The 20,604-nt window shown below is 44.9% G+C and overlaps 1 protein-coding gene and 1 pseudogene across 3 annotated transcripts in view; one reads left to right on the top strand and one right to left on the bottom strand.

Annotated features, from left to right (window-relative positions):
- Positions 1-20,604, bottom strand: part of LOC126291783 (retinol-binding protein pinta-like) — a 252,495-nt gene that overhangs the window by 153,038 nt on the left and 78,853 nt on the right. The window lies entirely within an intron of this gene.
- On the top strand, positions 7,824-7,941 carry LOC126292501 (5S ribosomal RNA; annotated as a pseudogene).

The following is a 20,604-nucleotide window of genomic DNA, read 5'->3' on the forward strand; positions in this document are numbered from 1 at the left end:
AATTATACATTCACAGCGGAATAGACAGCGTCATTCGATACTCAGTGACTAGATGATCTTTTACTTTCACCACCGAGGGCAGCACGTACAACTCGGCTATGCCGCGCATGTCAACACGTGCGCGAGAATCGGTATAAATACCGCGACTGCACCTGGGCTCTTCAGTAGTTGTGTACTCACCTGATGATGGCCGGACGTCTCTGGGCTGAAATATCGTGGCAGAATGTCGACGGGATCCGGCTGCATACCCGGAAATTGTTAGAAGGACATTTCGAATGGCAATAAGCTGAAGAACAGCTCTAAAACCGGCAAAAGAACAGGTGTAGCTCAGAACCTATTAAATTTGCCAATGATGATGCTTTCCAAATAATAAAGGCGAAACTTGTATGGCAGCGGAAATTCGTTTCCTTCATTTGTAATTAGATGCAACACAAATTGATCATTATCAACATAATTTTTCACAGTGACTTTTCCTATATTCATGATGAATCCTCCACCCGTTACACCTTTTTCTGCTGCTGTTGATTCGTCTCACCACATGCAGTTGTTATCTGCTTTCCATTTCATTTCAGCCACCACAATATAAACCACTAGTTCCCACCCCTTGGGTAATTTTGTGGAGGATAAAAGCTGTAAAATGTTCGACTGTGTTCCAGTCAGGTTACTAAATTATTTTTATAAGATAATTACTGTTATCACAGTTTTGTGAGACTCTAATGCTGATTATATAAATTACCAATAATTACTTTTTTCCTCAGTTACCAGCATTAATGCGAGACTGTGCGGTGCAGGTTACATGTTCCTCACATACTCCACCCACTGCACACATACTTTGTACTACATACTGTAGGACATGTACGCAACAGAAACGAAGTATCTCATGGAACTGTGTTCTCCAAGTTTTGGATAGTTCCTGCATTAGAACAGAAATTTCTTCTTTACTCTCACTGCAATAGACAAAGAAACTAACAGACAGCAAAGCGCAACAGTGACTATATGAGGCCTGCCACAGTGCTGTACTGAGTGTGTTTTCATTTCCATACTGACCAACTACAATGACGTACCAATTTCAGGATTTTCTTCTTTCCCTGTCGTTGTTTCCTATTTTTCCAGTACTCCTTCATCCTCTATCCATGTTTTCTCCTTTCTGCTGTCCACATTGTCCCAGATTTCTCATTTCTTCTACACTCCTGGAAATGGAAAAAAGAACACATTGACACCGGTGTGTCAGACCCACCATACTTGCTCCGGACACTGCGACAGGGCTGTACTAGAAATGATCACACGCACGGCACAGCGGACACACCAGGAACCGCGGTGTTGGCCGTCGAATGGCGCTAGCTGCGCAGCATTTGTGCACCGCCGCCGTCAGTGTCAGCCAGTTTGCCGTGGCATACGGAGCTCCATCGCAGTCTTTAACACTGGTAGCATGCCGCGACAGCGTGGACGTGAACCGTATGTGCAGTTGACGGACTTTGAGCGAGGGCGTATAGTGGGCATGCGGGAGGCCGGGTGGACGTACCGCCGAATTGCTCAACACGTGGGGCGTGAGGTCTCCACAGTACATCGATGTTGTCGCCAGTGGTCGGCGGAAGGTGCACGTGCCCGTCGACCTGGGACCGGACCGCAGCGACTCACGGATGCACGCCAAGACCTTAGGATCCTACGCAGTGCCGTAGCGGACCGCACCGCCACTTCCCAGCAAATTAGGGACACTGTTACTCCTGGGGTATCGGCGAGGATCATTCGCAACCGTCTCCATGAAGCTGGGCTACGGTCCCGCACACCGTTAGGCCGTCTTCCGCTCACGCCCCAACACCGTGCAGCCCGCCTCCAGTGGTGTCGCGACAGGCGTGAATGGAGCGATGAATGGAGACGTGTCGTCTTCAGCGATGAGAGTCGCTTCTGCCTTGGTGCCAATGACGGTCGTATGCGTGTTTGGCGCCGTGCAGGTGAGCGCCACAAGCAGGACTGCATACGACCGAGGCACACAGGGCCAACACCCGGCATCATGGTGTGGGGAGCGATCTCCTACACTGGCCGTACACCTCTGGTGATCGTCGAGGGGACACTGAATAGTGCACGGTACATCCAAACCGTCACCGACCCCATCGTTCTACCATTCCTAGACCGGCAAGGGAACTTGCTGTTCCAACAGGACAATGCACGTCCGCATGTATCCCGTGCCACCCAACGTGCTCTAGAAGGTGTAAGTCAACTACCCTGGCCAGCAAGATCTTTGGATCTGTCCCCCATTGAGCATGTTTGATACTGGATGAAGCGTCGTCTCACGCGGTCTGCACGTCCAGCACGAACGCTGGTCCAACTGAGGCGCCAGGTGGAAATGGCATGGCAAGCCGTTCCACAGGACTACATCCAGCATCTCTACGATCGTCTCCATGGGAGAATAGCAGCCTGCATTGCTGCGAAAGGTGGATATACACTGTACTAGTGCCGACATTGTGCATGCTCTGTTGCCTGTGTCTATGTGCCTGTGGTTCTGTCAGTGTGATCATGTGATGTATCTGACCCCAGGAATGTGTCAATAAAGTTCCCCCTTCCTGGGACAATGAATTCACGGTGTTCTTATTTCAATTTCCAGGAGTGTACATTGAAAGCCTTCTAATCTTAGTATATTCTTTATAATATTATTTTTATCTGTCATTTCCGATTCTTTGATGTTGTTTCTTTCTACTTCTCTACTTATTCGTGTAATCCATGGTACTGTCGATTCCCTCTTCTAGAAGTATACGAATGTCTGTGTTTTTAGCTTGTTCTCATCCAATCGGTAGAGTCCAAAAAGGTTACCTTGTTTTAGCTACTGCTTCTAATATTTTCACTTAATTTTTGTAGTTCTCCTCATTACTTCCCATTTTCCAGGCGTCTGTAGTTTGTATTATACGCATTTTTTTTCTAATAATGGGTCTTTAAGTTCTATTCTACTCAGCTTATAATTCATCGTTAGTCATTTACATCCATATAAAAATTCTTGTCTTATCAATGTTCTGCAATGTTTTACTTTCACTTTTCTAGATATGCATTACCTGTTGCAAATTTTGCCGGCCAGTGTGGCAGAGCGGTTCTAGGCGCTTCAGTCTGGATCCGCGCCACCACTACGGTCGCAGGTTCGAATCCTGCCTTCGGCATTGGTACGTGATGTCCTTAGGTTAGATAGGTTTAAGGCGTTCTAAGTTCTAGGAGACTGATGCCCTCAGAAGTTAAGTCTCATAGTTCTCAGAGCCATTTGAATCGTTTTTTGTTGTTGCAAATTTTCTTTGCCAAACCATTGCCCTCTCAGTTTTTTAACCCTTACATCTAATTCAAACTCCTGCAACCTAGGTTCTAAGTGTTCCAATGTTGCCTGTCACAAGTCAGGCTAAAGGAGGTGTGATAAAGCACACCACCTTGTAAGATGGACATTTTTTGACGATGTTATTGGACGTGTTAATATTTATAAAGGCAATGATGTACTTGAAGAACTGTGATCAGACAAAACAGTTGTTAGGCAACAGTATCTGTTTCTGTGATGCCAACACTGTGGAGTGGTAGAGTCTTTGACAGTTAGTAATGTATAGCTGCGGTGTGCAGCAGGGGGTATTTGTTGAGTGTGTAGTGTAATGGACGGACGCACTTTTGGAACTATGTAAGTTGCAGATTTACTCCGAGGAAGAATGATGAATCATAACAATCGTTGTGTAACAGACAAACATAACAAAGATTTTGAAAAGAAGAAGAAGGTAAAACGTTTATTTTTATTTTTTGTAGTCTTATATTGTTGGCCCACTTCACCCTAGTCTAGTTTTTGACATTTATTCTATTGATTGATCATCTGAGGGAATTTACTGTACCGTGGCAGTTATTAGATTAAATAAATTTTCATATTAGTCAGCCATCTCTCATCTTACACAAGACTGTCGGCCAGGTACATTCTCGTTTTATTTTCTACTTCATTCGATACAACAACTTGAATGACCTCAGGGTGAACACACTGGGGATTTAGATCAAAGATTCCTTACTTTTCCTTCTCATTATACGATCAAACTTTCTACGGTCATTACCTTCATATTACCTTTTCTGGTGGTCAGCACAAACCACCTGCCGCGGTGGCCAAGTGGTTCTAGGCGCTTCAGTCCGGAACCGCGCTACTGCTACGGTCGCAGGTTCGAATACAGCCTCGGGGATGGATGTGTGTAATGTCCTTAGGTTACTTAGGTTTAAGTAGTTCTACTTTCTAGGGGACTGATGACCTCAGGAGTTAAGTCGCATAGTGCTTAGAGCCATTTGAACTATTTTTTGTACACTAACCACTTCACAATGGTCAGCCGGCTCAAAGGCCAAAGGGTTAGGTACAGCCTGCGAGCAACCAAGCTCAATGGCCAGACGTTACCTCAGGCAGGAAGTATTTCTGTAGGCCTGGGAAGTGGGTTTCTAGTGGAGGAGATAAAATCGTTCCAAACAGTCTTGAGAACCACAGCCCAAATTTTCCTGTTGCTTCTTACTCACCTGCTTTGGTGTGCTCTGGACATGCCGTAGCGCGTGCGAATAAAGTTTCAGGGCTTTCTCCACTTGACACAACCCGTGGAATGGCCGGTCCAGATTTTACGAACTTTTTGAAAGCAAAAGTTATTACACTGAAGGAAAAAATCGCAACACCAAAAAATAATTATATACGAATGCGTGGTGTCTGTTCTTTTGGACACGCAGTGGTAAACACATCTGCCTAAAGCAGGTCTTCGGATCGAATCGCTTGTGCGGCACATGTTTTCACTCGTCGCCCGGTGCAGCTGACATCTATCGTCCCTTCCGTTTACTTTCATTTCTCCCCAGTCCACCTTCAATTTACATACAAAAAATAATTCATGTATAGTAATGAAATTTCTGGAATACATTTGTTTAGGTCACACATTTAAGTTATTAATATTACAAGGTGACAGGCTAATGTAAAAGGGAGAGAAGCCATTGCAAATACACTACTGGCCATTAAAACTGCTACACCAAGAAAACACACAGATGATAAACGGGTATTCATTGGACAAATATATTATACTAGAACAGACATGTGATTATATTTACACGCAATTTCGGTGCATAGATCCTGAGAAATCAGTACCTCGAACAACCACCTCTGGCTGCAATAACGGCCTTGATACGCCTGGGCATTCAGTCAAACAGAGCTTCGATGGTGCTTACAGGTACAGCTGCCCATGCAGCTTCAACACGATACCACAGTTCAGAGAAGTGACTGGCATATTGTGTAGAGCCAGTTGCTCGGCCATCATTGACCAGACGTTTTCAATCGGTGAGAGATCTGGAGAATGTGCTGGCCAGGGCAGCAGTCGAACATATTCTTTATCCAGAAAGGCCCGTACAGGGCCTGCAACACGTGGTCGTGCATTATCCTACTGAAATGTAGGGTTTCATAGGGATCGAATGAAGGGTAAAGCCATTGGTCGTAATACATCTGAAATGTAACGTCCACTGTTCAAAGTGCCGTCAATAGGAACAAGAGGTGACCGAGAAGTGTAGCCAGCGGCACCCCATATCATCACGCCGGGTGATATGGCAGTATGGGGATGACGAATACACGCTTCCAATGTGCGTTCACCGCAATGTCGCGAAAATACGGATGCGACCATCATGTTGCTGTAAACAGAACCTGGATCCATCCGGAAACATGACGTTTTGCCTTTCGTGCACCCAGGTTCGTCGTTGAGTACACCATCGGAGGCGCTCCTGTCTGTGAAGCAGCGTCAAGGGTAACCGCAGCCATGTTTTCCGAGCTGATAGTCCGTGCTGCTGCAAACGTCGTCGAACTGTTCGAGCAGATGGTTGTTGTCTTGCAAACGCCCCCATCTGTTGACTCAGGGATCGAGACGTGGCTGCACGATCCGTTACAGCCGTGCGGATAAGATGCCTGTCATCTCGACTGCTAGTGATACGAGGCCGTTGGGATCCAGCACGGCGTTCCGTAGTACCCATCTGAGCCCACAGATTCCATATTCTGCTAACAGTCACTGGATCTTGACCAATGTCGCGATACGATTAACCGCAATCTCAATAGGTTACAATCCGACCTTTATCAAAGTCGGAAACGTGATGGTACGCATTTATCCTTCTTGCACGAGCCATCACAACAACGTTTCACCAGGTAACGCCGGTCAATTGCTGTTTGTGTATGAGAAATCGGTTGGAAGCTTTCCTCATGTCAGCACGTTGTAGATGTCGCCACCGGTGCCAACCTTGTGTGAATGCTCTGAGAAGCGGTGTAACCACCAGAAGTTTGAATGGAAGCATGCAGACGTGCATGAATTTCGTTCTGGAGGTGTCGCATGTCAATTTCGTGGAGTGAGTTCCACGCCTATTGCACTTGGCCGGTCAACACAGGGACGGTTAACACTTGTTATGGAACACGCTGGCTTTGTCATCCGATAATGTCCCATATGTGCTGGATTGGAGACAGATCTGCTGATTGAGTAGGCCAAGGCAATATTACGACACTCTGCAGAGCATGTGGACGAGCGTTATCTTGTTGAAAAACACTCCTAGAATGCTGTTCATGAATGACAGCACAACAAGTCTAATCACCCGGTTGACGCACAACTTTGCATTCAGTATGCTGGGGATAACCACGAGGGTGTTCCTGCTGTCTCACGAAATCGCGCCCCAGACACAGCATCCAGAGTGTCAAGCACACAGACAGGTTGGATGCAGGTCCTCAACTGGCCTCTTTCTAACCAATACACAGGAATCACTGGCACCGAGACAGAGCCAGCTTTCATCAGAAAACGTAACAGACCTCTATCCCGCCCTCCAGTGAGCTCTCGCTTGACGCCACGGAAGTCGCAAATGGCGATGGTTTGGGGTCAGTAGAATGCACGCTACAGGGTACCTAGCACGGAGGTGTCCTCGAATAACCGATTTATAACAATTCGTTGTGTCACTGTTGTTGTGGTTGGCAGGAGAGCCAACACCGTGTTACTAGAAGAGGCCGAAAGGCACGCATTTTAGCTCACGCAGGCTGGGGTGAGGTCTGGAACAGGACAAGGAAATTCGACTTTAGAAAAACGGACGTAGCTGGTGGAATACTTAACTTTAATCCATTAATGATGAACGTCGGTTTTTACGGTACATAGTTCACAATATCAATAGTAACCGACAATGGCGCCTTGCTAGGTCGTAGCAAATTATGTAGCTGAAGGCTATGCTAACTATGATCTCGGCAAATGAGAGCGAAGAAGTCAGTGAACCATCGCTAGCAAAGTCGGCTGTACAACTGGGGCGAGTGCTAGGAAGTCTCTCCAGACCTGCCGTGTGGCGGCGCTCGGCCTGCAATCACTGATAGTGGCGACGCGCGGGTCCGACGTATAGTACTTTAAAGGCTACCACCTAGCAATTGTGGTGTCTGGCGGTGACACCACAACTGTGGTACCAGGTGGTGCTCTAATTGCTGCTGCAGATGCAGTACGATGCCGCGTGGCTGTTCGGGACCCGGTCTTCTTACGAACGTACTTCCTCGTGACCACCGCCGTCACCACTCATGTACAGTGGCTACATTTCTGCCAAGTCTTTCTGCGATGTCTCGGTGGTGGCAACCGAAGTGTTATCCTTGTTATTCTTTATTACTTTTCTGATTCAGGTTTAAAATCAGTCCAATGCTAGTTGTGATTGAATGATCATTTCTCTTTGATTAGCGTTATGTTGTTGTTTTTGTGGTCTTCAGACCGAAGACTAGTTTGATGCAGCTCTCGATACTACTCTTCGAATAACTACTGCAACTTACTTCTGAATCTTCTTACTGAAATCATCTCTTGGTCTCCCTCTGTGGCAACGGCCTTGCCGCAGTGGATACACCGGTTCCCGTGAGATCACCGACGTTAAGCGCTGTCGGGCGTGATCGGCACTTGGGTGGGTGACCATCTGGGCCGCCATGCGCTGTTGCCATTTTTCGGAGTGCACTCAGCCACGTGATGCCAATTGAGGAGCTACTCGACCGAGTAGTAGTGGCTTCGGTCAAGAATACCATTTTACGTTCGGAAGAGCGGTGTGCTGGCCCCACGCCCCTCCTATCCGCATCCTCCACAGAGGATGACACGGCGGTCGAATGGTCCCGGTAGGGAACTCATGGCCTCAAGACGGAGTGTCTCCCTCTGTGATTTTTACTCCCCACACTGCCTTCCAATACTAAGCTGGCGATACCTTGATGTCTGGGAATGTGCCCTATCAACCTATCCCTTCTTCTAGTCAGGTTGTGCCATAAATTTATTTTCTCCCCAGTCCCGTTCAAGACTTTCTCATTATTTACTTTATCTACCCATCGAATCTTCAGCGTTCTTTTGTAGCACCACATTTCAAAAGCTTCTATTCTCATCTTGTCTACATTGTTTATCATCCATGTTTCACATCCATATATGGCTACCCTCCATACAAATACTGCCAGGAAAGACCTCCTAACATTTAAATCTGTATTCGATGTTAACATATTACTCGTCTTCAGAAACTTTTTCCTGCCATTGCCAGTCTACAGTTTATATCCTCTCTACTTCGGCCATCATCAGTTATTTTATTGGTTCAAAATGGTTCAAATGTCTTGGAGCACTATGGGACTTAACATCTGTGGTCATCAGTCCCCTAGAACTTAGAACTACTTGAACGTAACTAACCTAAGAACAACACATACAATCATGCCCGAGGAAGAGTTCGAACCTGCGACCGTAGCGGTCACGCGGTTCCAGCCTGGAGCGCCTAGAACCGCACGGCCACACCGGCTGATGTTATTTTATTGCCCAGATAGCAAAACTCATCTACGACGTTAAGTGTCTCGTTTCCTAACCTCATTCTTTCGGCTTCATCTGGTTTAATTCGACTACATTTCATTATTCTCATTTTGCTTTTGTTGATGTTCATCTTGTACCCACCTTTCAAGACACTGTCCATTTCGTTCAACGTCTCTTCCAAGTCCTTTTCTGTCTATAACACAATTACAATGTCATCGACAAACCTCAAAGTTTTTATTTCTTCTCCGTAAACAGTAATTCCTTCTCCAAATCTTCCTTTGGTTTCCTTCAATGCTCGCTCAATTTTCAGATTGAATAAGACTGGGGATAAGCTATAGCCCCGTCTGATTACCCTCTCAATTATTACTTCCTTTTGATACCCCTCGACTCTTATAACTGCCGTCTTGTTTCTGTACAAGTCGTAAATAGCCTTTTCCGCTGCCTGTGTTTTACCCCTGCCACTTTCAGAATGTCAAAGACTGTATTCCAGTCCGCATTGTCAAAAGTTTCCTATAAGTCTACAAATGCTATAAACATAGATTCGCCTTTCCTTAAACTATTTTCTAAGGTAAGTCGTTAATGTCTGTATTGCTTGCGTGTGGGTACACCTTCACTAATGTCGGCCTCTACCAGTTTTTCCATCCTTATGTACAGAATTCGTGTCAGCATTTTGCAATCATGCCTTATTGAACTCGCAGTTCAGTCATACCCGCACCTCTCGGCACCAGCTTCTTTGAAATTGAAATTATTATATTCTTCTTGAAGTCTGAGTGTATTTTGCAGTATTAGATTACATTTTTCAAGATTAGTCTGTCATTCAATAGCTAGAAGCATGGAAACGAGACAGATGGAAACATAGGACATTACCACACATCGAGTCATCGTACACTATGTGATCAAAAGTATCCGGACGCCGCCAAACACATACGTTTTCCATATTAGCTGCATTGTGCTGCCACCTACTGCCAGGTACTCCATATCAGCGACCTCAGTACTCATTACACACCGTGAGAGAGCGGAATAGGGCGTTGCGCGGAACTCACGGACTTCGAACGTGGTCAGGTGATTGGGTGTCACTTGTGTCCTACGTCTGTACGCAAGATTTCCACACTGCTAAACATCACTAGATCCACTGTTTCCGATGTGATAGTCAAGTGTAAACGTGAAGGGACACGTATAGCACAAAAGCGTACAGGCCGACCTCATCTGTTGACTGACAAAGACCACCGACAGCTGGAGACTGTCGTAATGTCTAATAGGCAGATATCTATCCAGACTATTACACTGGAAATCCAAACTGCATCACGATCCACTGCAAGCACTATGACAGTTAGGCGGGAGATGAGAAAACTTGGGTTTCATGGTCGAGCGGCTGCTCATAAGCCACGCATCACGCCAGTAAATGCCACACAACCCCTCGCTTGGTGTAAGGAGAGCGAACATTGGACGATTGAACAGTGGAAAAGCGTTGTGTGGAGTGATGAATACAGGTACACGGTTTGGCGATCCGATCGCAGGGTGCGAGTATGGCGAATGCCCAGCGTGTGTAGTGCCAACAGTAAAATTCGGAGGCGGTGCTGTTATGGTGTGGTCGTGTTTTCCATGGAGAGGGCTTGCACCCTTTGTTGTTTTGCGTGAGAAAATCATAGCAGAAGGCTACATTGATGTTTTAAGCATCGGCGTACTTCCCACGGTTGAAGGTCAATTCGGGGATGGCGATTGCATCTTTCAACACGATCGAGCACCTGCTCATAGTGCACGGCCTGTGGCGGAGTTGTTACGCGATAATAACATCCCTGTAATGGACTAACAGGCAGAGAGCCCTGACCTGAATACCTTTGGGACGTTTCGGAACGCCTACTTCGTGCGAGGCCTCACCTACTGACATCGATACCTTTCCTCAGTACAGCACTGAGTGTAGATTGGGCTTCCATTCCCCAAGAAACATTCCAGCGCCGGGCTGAACGTATGCCTGCGAGAGTGGAAGCTGTCATCAAGGCTAAACGTGGGCCAACATCATAGTGAATTCCAGCATTACCGATGGAGGGCGCCACGAACTTGTAAGTCATTTTCAGGCTGTTGTCTTGATACTTTTGATCATATAGTCTACCACTCATGAGCGTGGGTAGCCTACTGTACCAGGTGAACTGCGTAAGAAACATCCAGCGCGCGACTGAGGAACACTCGACTGTCTTGTGACATGAAAATGAACCGTTTCCAGACATGGGTTCCCGCGTAAAACTTCATCTAGTATGTCCCCTCTGCAACCTCTAAAAATGTGCAACATGAATTATGAACCGCTCTGTATATTTCGACGATATTATTTTCTGTATATATAATTTTACTATGATTTCCAAGCTATTACTCAAGATTTAAAATTGCAATGATAACTGAAGAAAACCAGTTTATATTACTTTTAATAATTTTACTAACCTTCCAAAAATGAAGGTGTTCTATCAAAGTTCCTGGATTGCCAAAATGTTTGGTCGGGGGAAAACTCTGGGAACTCCCGATTCTTTAAAGTTTCGTTTTCAGATTTTCTTGCCATTGTACTAGAAACATACCAAGGGCCAAGGGACAGAGTGGGCCTTAGACTGACCAGAAGAAAAAAACGAACCAAAAAATGCGAGGCATTATTTATCAGGGATGGAGGCATGCGACCTCCCCGAGTACTCTATCATCTTCAGCCTGCGAGAGGAAGCCGCTCCCCCATGACTGTAGTCGCACGCTCTCGTCACTGAGTCATTTCGTAGAAGCCGAAACGATTACTGCCGAGTAGACATCTACGGCTAGTATGATTTATGTCGCAACTGCGCACTCTGTGTGACGTAGCTGCCTCCTCCACACCGCACTAGTGTTTCACCGTGAGATTCTTGTCGCTGCTTCGTTGCTGTACGGAATTCTAGGATCGCGAAGGTCAGCAGCGAGCGGGTGCCGCAGTACATATGTTGTCTAATCTGGGCCATTTCTGATTTGGGCGGCTACTATCGAGTGTTGTTGTTGTGGTCTTCTGTCCTGAGACTGGTTTGATGCAGCTCTCCATGCTGCTCTATCCTGTGCAAGCTTCTTCATCTCCCAGTACCTACTGCAACTTACATCCTTCTGAATCTGCTTGGTGTATTCATCTCTTGGTCTCCCTCTACGATTTTTACCCTCCACGCTGCCCTCCAATACTAAATTGGTGATCCCTTGATGCCTCAGGACATGTCATACCAACCGATCCCTTCTTCTGGTCAAGTTGTGCCACAAACTTCTCTTCTCCCCCATCCTATTCAATACTTCCTCATTAGTTATGCGATCTACCCATCTAATCTTCAGCATTCTTCTGTAGCACTATCGAGTGATGACTACAAAAACTGTTTCAAATGAAATGGATCTGAGCGCTATGGGACTTAACTTCTGAGGTCATCACTCCCCTAGAACTGGCCATCACACACATCCATGCCCGAGGTAGGATTTTAACCTGCGACCGAAGCTGTCGCGCGGTTCCAGACTGTAGCGCCTAGAACCGCGCGGCTACACCGGCCGGCAGTGATGACGACATCGACACTAAGTACTTCTTGTAACAACTAAGTTTACCAAATTATCTTCCATTAGGAAAATAGAATACGCTCCACGACTGTGATACAGTTTTCAGAGCGGTAAAGAGCAGCAGTCGTTTCCGTTCTAGCTTTCTTTGAACAGATCCAGATTTCGGCTAGTAACTATCTCAAAGCTAAAAATACAAGAAGTGCGTAGTCAGAGCACAGTAAACAAAAATTGCAACCTATGACGTAACCTATATCGCTTATAGATTAAACTACATACCAGGCTGTGGCTAAGCCATGTCTCCGCTATATCCTTTTTTCTTTCAGGAGTGCTAGTTCTGCAGGATTCGCAGCAGAGCTTCTGTAAGGTTTGGAAGGTAGAAGACGAGATACTGGCAGCTGTGAGGACGCGGCGTGAGTCGTGCTTGGATAGATCAGTTGGTAGAACACCTGCCCGCGAAAGGCAAAAGTCCCGAGTTCGAGTCTCGGTCCGGCACACAGGTTTAATCTGCCAGGAAGTTTACATATCAGTATTTTGGAGTTGTTATACATGTCCTAGTACATCTGCACCTGTTGTTCAGGCTGTTGTCACGGTTCAGTCAAGACCAGAGTGTAATGAAAGTAGGCTTTGGGAAGAACTGTGGCTGTTTGGCCCTCTTTATATGACCTACGTAATACATAACCTTCATAGTGAAGCAGTTACGGTCTCTAATGAAATTTAAAAGCTCCATACGAATAAAATAAAACAAAACAAAATTTACGTAAGGTTACTGTCTTTGTTGTACTAACTTACCGCCACACTTAACAGTTAACTTTTTTTTCCCTTTATTGAGTTTCGATTCCCCCCGAAGGGGACGGGCTAGCAGCTGCTTAGTACGCCACTCTTCAGCCTACAGATTTTGTTCTAAAAAATGAAGATAATAAATATTAAAACCTGGCGATAAAATCGGCGACTTAAATGGTAAAATGGCGGAAACTTGTGGAACTTCAAGCATAAAACAAAGTGTTGATGATGCTAATAAAATACACAGAAAGCAGACAGGTAAAATAATAGACAATAAAAAAACACTGCGACAGTCTGGTTTCTGTTCGCAAGAGATATAAAAATCACACCCAGCGACAGCATATATCTGTTGGCAACACTGAAAAGACGCGCAACACTGAACACGCACTTGAACACTGAACTAAAAAGTTGGCACAAATATGACACACCACAGCTGAGGGCAGATGGGGGGAACCTGGACAGATGATGGGAAAGAAAAGAGGAGAAGCAAAGGAAAATCGAAGTGGGGGAGGGGGGAAGGAGCCGACGGTGGACAAGGATTCATAAGAGAGGGGGGGGGGGGGCTGGGCAGACGCGAGAGGGAGTGGGAAAAGGCAGCAGAGGGGAAAGCAAAAGGACTCAGGGTGGGGGGAGAATGAGGCAGATAAGGGTGTAGGTCGGGAAAAAACAGGATGGAAGGGGGGAAGAGGGAGTCCGGTGAAAGGACAGAGGAAAGGAGGGGGGATGGAGATCACAGTCGGTAGGGGGGATAAATGGAGGGAGAGAGGGCATCATCCGAGAGGGGGAGTTGACGGGAGCCACCTTGGAGAAGAAGATGAAGAGTCTAGAGACTAGGGGGACACAATAGTGAAGGCATGGCAGAGGGCTGAGGTTGGAGAGAAGAGGAGCAACCAGGGGATGAGCAGGAGCTAGGTGGCAAGAGGTGTGGAGTATTAGAATATCTTCGAGGAATAGGAGCAGATGGGGGAAAGGAATCAGGTCACAGATGATCAGCATGGGGGAGATGAGGCATATATGGAAAGTGAGGCGGAGTGCATGGCGCTCGAGGATCTGGAGGGACTTATAGAATTTGGGGGTGGGGGGAGGCGGATATCCAGGCGGGACTGGCATAGTAGAGGATGGGATGGATTAAGGATCAGTAGATGTGGAGGATGGTAGAGGGGTTCAACCTCCATGTCTGGCCAGAGAGGAGTTTAACGAGTCGGAGGCAGTTGTGGGCTTTGGATTGGATGGAGCGGAGATGAGGGATCCAGGTGGGGTGACGGTCAAGGTAGGTGAGGGTGGGGGTGAGGCGGACAGGATGGGAGCAGACAGTAAGGGAGAAATCCAGGAGCCAGAAGGAGCGAGTGGTACAACCTACGATGATTGGCTGGGTCTTGGAAGGATTAATTTTCAGGAGCCACTGGTTACACCATGCAGTAAAAAGGTCTAGGTGATTCTGGAGAAGGTGTTGTGACCGTTGGAGGATAGGAACGAGGGCAAGGAATGCGGTGCCATCGGCATACTGCAGGAGGTGTACTGGAGGGGGGAGGGGGGGGGGGGTTGGGACATATCTGCCGTATACAGGAGGTAAGTTAACATTAGATTTCTTGCCACTATATAGCAGCCATTAACGCACTCCTGTATTACTACTATGGCTATAATACTGAACATAGATAACTTTCTCCATGTTATACTGGTTTCGATGCAGGCATATTGTTCATAACAGCAATTCATTATCTTTTTTTATTGTTCTTATTGATTAAAAATCTGTATGAACTGACATTTATCCTTTACATCCGTTATGTATTGGCAAATCACACAACCAATCTATCTTAGTGATATCTGGCACCGTCTATGAAATATTCAATAAGTAATATGAGCCACATTCCTTCCCATGACAACTAAAATACAAAAGAAAATATTCTAATAAATTCCAATATTCGCAGCGTATATCATGTGCCCCCTACCTGTTTGTAAATTTTATGAAAATAATTTTCAATATGCTTTTAAAGAATAACAAAATAATTGACTCACAAGGCAAGAGTCTGCCATTCTTATATCTTCTAATGTTAACTTTTAAGGGTGGAAGTAAAATGATACAGCAACGCCAGTAATATAACTTTATTTGATTTTATTTTGTCCCTACCCAAACTTCAAATTTTATTAGAGATCATAATTCCTTTACTATGAAGCTTATGTATTATGCAGTTAGAACCCAAACAACAGGTGTAGACGTACTAGGGCACGTGTAACAGCTCCGAAATATTGGATTGGAGTTGTTGTGGGGGAGGAGACCAGACAGCGAGGTCACCGGTCTCGTCGGAGTAGGGAAGGACGGGGTAGGAAGTCGGCCGTGCCCTTTTAAAGGAACCATCCCGGATTTTGCCTGGAGTGATTTAGGAAAATCTCGGAAAACCTATATCAGGAAGGCTGGACACGGGATTGAACCGTAGTCCTCTAGAATGCGAGTCCAGTGTGCTAACCACTGCGCCACCTCTCTCGGTCCGAAATACTGGTACGTAACTTAATGTGCAAGCCAGATAGGTTATGTCACGAGTTGTAATTTTGTATACTATACGATGACTTATGTTATCGCAACTGCATTTCTGGCTAAAATACTTCTCATTACGAGACATTCACTGTAGGGTGAGAGTGGTGTGGTTTTAGCAGTGGAATTGTTAGCTCTGAACCGTCGAATCTCCTCCACCAATAATGTCCATTACGCGATGTATATTTCGGATTTGCCTGGATTTCGGATGTGATGAAAATTTGGATTTTCAACACACTGATGAATCCTTTTCACAGCAGTTGTATTTTCTATAAGCACTTGCAAAGATGTTCACACAGAAACTGCCAAAACAGCATCTGTTACAGCCCTTGCGTCGTTACATTGGCCAAATTGCGATTGATTTCAGCTGCTTTACACCACTCAATATATACGCTATCTTAACAATGAAACTTCCTGGCAGATTAAAACTGTGTGTCGGACCGAGACTCGAACTCGGGACCTTTGCCTTTCGCGGGCATGTGCTCTACCAACTGAGCTATCTAGGCACGACTCACGTCCCGTCCTCACAGCATTAATTCCGCCAGTACCTCGTCTCTCTCCTTCCAAACTTTACAGAAGCTCTCCAGGAGTGCCAGTTCTGCAGTTTCACAGGAGCTGAAATGGTGGTGGGGTCAGGGAGAAGTTGTGTTGGGGGGTTCGGCTGTCGGATGGTCATATGGTCATACCCGACGAATCGGCCGATATGAAAAGTTTGTCAATCAGTTGGGGAACAGAGCCAAACAAAGTTTGTCAATCAGTTGGCCAACAGAGCTAAACATGTCCAATATGTTGGTGGGTTGGCTTTTTTGTGTGGCTGGCATGACCCTTGTCAATGGACTTCACTGAAGATGCTGGAAGTTGCCGCTGGTGACGAAGATTTAGCAAAATGTAAACGTGTCTAGACCATGGTGATAGCGCTTTTACTTTTCTGCTGTGAAGATTATCTGAGTACAGCTGGCCCTTCAGTTTGCTCCATAGGTGAAAACCACAGTGAGAGGTGTCAGGTGACTTAGGTGACCAGGAGCTTGCACTGCCTCTTAGGGATGAGAAAGACCACCGGTTAAAGCCGACACTGGTGTTTTAGTTCTGAATAACCGGTATTTTTTCGGTATTTGTATGAGCTCAGAAACAACAGATGTTTTTATTTTTTAGTAGTAAGTTATTAGAAAACGAAATATCAATTAGTCATAGCGCCTGTGCTAAAATTTTTCCTAGTCAAATAAACCTTTTTTAAGGAATGAGTGCTTCTTATTCGTAAAATTTCGAAAATTGCGTTGTTATAGACAATGGGAAAATGTGATCACTACTGTTTTAATAATAGTGCCGACACAAATGAGCAACAGACACATCATAAGAATTAGTACAACATTGCAGGGATAACAATGTAATTATTACTATGGCGAGAATTCTTAGACGTTATGAATGTGCATGGCTGTGTGTAAGTCTTGCCCCACCTGGTCCATATGCTAGTTTCTGACTGTTGTCGTCAGACATCAGTTGTATTACAGAATGGCACCGCCCCTAGCCTGGAAGTATTTACAGAAGTGCGGCAGCAATGAAGTACAGTGCTCCATTTGCTTTAAATGATTAAAAACGGGAGAAGCCCAGCAAACTTGCTACATAATATATGGAGAAAGCTTAAAAACTTCATAGTTGATTTATAGTTTACAGTAAGAATAGGAAGGGCTGATCTGCTGCCTTAATCTACGTAACATATACCTTTATCTGCCTACACCACCTGAAAACGGACAAATTAACAACAAAGACAAGAGTTCTTAAAGCAAGTTTTCACCCATCTAGCCGTGACTCTTCGTAATGTCTAAATTATGGTAGGATCCCCGAATACAACATGATTTTAGAGCAGAGTTTCAAAACATTTGAATCAGTTGGCGAATACTGGAGTCTTTTGCAGTATTCTGGCACTTACGGCTTTTCCAGAAAAGCAGCGCGCATTGGATACACTAAGCTTTCTTTTATTTGGCTATTTAATTTAATATTTAGATTCCATGTATCTCGAAGTTCAAGGACTAATTTTTTTTCAATCTTTGTTCGATTTCTGTTTTTATTACATGAAAGAATAACAAAAAGGGAGTGTTTTAAATTACCTAAGTGTAATCTCTCAAGTGTTAAATCTCTGCCTTAGTGTGTTTTTTCTTTCATTTTTGTATTTGTAGGAATGAATGTAGTTTATGTCGTAAATGTTATGATATAGCTTTTTTTTATAGAGAATAGTAATACTATACGATAATTTATTATTTGTTGTTGTTTACGAGTGGTCAACTTTAGGTCCTTTACTTTTCGCGATTACCCTTTATTTTCACTTCTGTTATACACTATTATCCCGTATTTTCACTTCAGAACTTAATTTTTTTCTGGAGGGCGGAAGACTTTTCTTTACACGGTAACACTCTTAGGTGATTTTTTAATGATTTTAGATGCAAGATTTATAGAAAACTATGTACCCGTTTTTGAAACATACCTTCTTTCTACATTTGGTTTCATTGTATCAACTAAAGTAACTAATCGTGAAATATTCTCTCATGTAATAAATAGTGAAATTATCGTTCAATGATTGCCATACGAAATAAGAATAACAATATTCAATTATGCAGTGGAATATAGTGAACCAACCACATCCATGTGGTCGTCACGACCTGCTGCGTACTGCATTATTGGCTTGTTGATATTTTCATAATTATGCCCAGCAGTTGGCATCACTTGCACATTATGAAAAGAATGGACATTCAGAAATGTGTTCCTCAGGTTTCAATTTGGAAAAAAAATAATTCTGTTGCTGCTAAGACACAGTGAATATTCATTTACGCAACTGTAGCCAGAGGGTCTGCAAGTGTTAAAGCGTTGGCAATCGTAATTTTGGCGTACCTCTGCGCTCACGCTCACCGGCCAGTTTTATTGCAGAGAACGGATACGCCTTACGTCATTACGTAACGGAATGCACCTGCCACACAGGAATAGCGTAATCACCTCACTATCTGCTCGGCTGTGTTGCATGTAAGTGGCAGCCTGTTCGACACGTACAGAAGTTATCTTTGAAAGCGTTTTCCGTAATCTGCACTTCACTGCTGCTTTATCAGTCGAAAGCGCAACACTGCAGTTGGAAATGCATTTCTATCACACAAGTTGTTCACTCGTCATTTTGTCTTGCCCATGAAAATACGTTGTGCGAATCACAAAAAAGGAAAAAGACGAAGTTTGTGTGTGTGTGTGGAGGGGGGGGGGAGCGGGGGAGGGGGGACCTCTGTGCATCCTTGAAAAATTAGAGAGTAATGTACAGCAGTTTTTTTAACTGAATTTATTGGCCTTTAACATTCACCATACAGTCAGCTCATATTTACGAAAAATACATTGGTATGGTAGAAATATATCTTTGCAAGAATACACGCGTTGCAGACAGAATATACATAATTACAAGGAGACCTGTATCGTACAATCATTGTAGAATGAAATGTCAAAGAACACTTTTGTGCAGTCCATTCTGGCTGCTATGTCGGCTTTAGACGCAGCAACAAACCTGCACATCGTGTGAAAAAGTCTTATGACTTACGTTGTTAACAAACCTGTCAGGCAGGTTGGCAATAGTGATAGGCACATGCGGGGACGGGGAAGTCGTAGGATACTCTCAGCAGGGCCAGTTGTGTTGACAGTTCAAGCGGTGCGGGCTATTACCTGGCGAATATGTAGCAGTTCTGAAGCGAATGACGTGAAGTGCTTCCTTCAGTTTAGAAATCGAGTTGAACTCACGAGGGCTTAAGTGAAAGGAATGGAGTAGGTAGTATAGCACTTAGCAGCTCCATCAGTCAAACAAATCAGTAACAGCTTTCACTGTACGTGCTTCAGCATTGTCCTGTAAAATGATGGTCAGGTCCTGCAGAAAGTGTCATCACTTCCTTCTCAAAGCTGGTCGTATGCTGTGTTCCTAAAATGAGCATCATAGAGACATAAGCGTTGACACTTCTTCCAGGACCTAACCGTTATTTTGCAAGACAATGCTCAATCATGTGCAGTGCAAGCTGTTACTGATGTGTTTGACACATGGGGCTGCTAAATGCTATACCGCCTACTGCACTCCCCTGAATTAAGCCCTCGTTAGTTCAAATCGATTTCCAAACTGAAGGAAACACTTGACGGCATTCGCTTCAGAACTGATACAAATTCGTCGGGCAATAGACCGCGCCTCTCGAACTGTCCCCACAACTGACACTGCTGAGAGTATCCTACGACTTCCACATCGCTGGCAACGGGTTGTACACAATGGTGGTGACTACGATGAAGGTCAGTAAAATTTTGAAACACCTATCTATTTTGTACGAGCTCTAAACAAATAGTTTCCACTATTAAAGTTACAACGCTCGTAGTTTCCCATCTACAATGGCTCAAGTAGCGATAATTTAATTATAATCTTCCTGTATGTTGAATGCACGGTGGTTCCATGTCGTAGATATTTACACTACTGGCCATTGAAATTGCTACACCGAGAAGAAATGTAGATGACAAACGAGTATTCATTGGTCAAATACAGTATACTAGAACTGACAAGTCATTACATTTTCATGTAATTTTGGGTGCATAGATCGTGAGAAATCAGTACCCAGAACAACCACCTCTGGCCGTAATAACGGTCTTGATACGCTTGGGCATTCAGTAACAGAGTTTGGATGGCGTGTACAGGTACAGCTGCCCAAGCAGCTTCAACATGAAACCACAGTTCATTAAGAGTAGTGACTGGCGTATCGTGACGAGCCAGTTGCTCGGCCACCATTGACCAGACGTTTTCAATTGGTGAGGGATCTGGAGACATTTTCTGTATCTAGAAAGGCCAGTACAGGACCTGAAACATGCGGTCGTGCATTATCTTGCTGAAATGTAAGGTTTCGCAGGGATCGAATGAAGGGTAGACCCACGGGTCGTAACACAACTGAAATGTAACGTCCACTGTTCAAAGTGACGTCAATGCAAAAAAGAGGTGAC

The sequence above is a fragment of the Schistocerca gregaria genome, chromosome 9, assembly GCF_023897955.1.
Source record: "Schistocerca gregaria isolate iqSchGreg1 chromosome 9, iqSchGreg1.2, whole genome shotgun sequence".
In the NCBI taxonomy this organism is placed as follows: domain Eukaryota; kingdom Metazoa; phylum Arthropoda; class Insecta; order Orthoptera; family Acrididae; genus Schistocerca; species Schistocerca gregaria.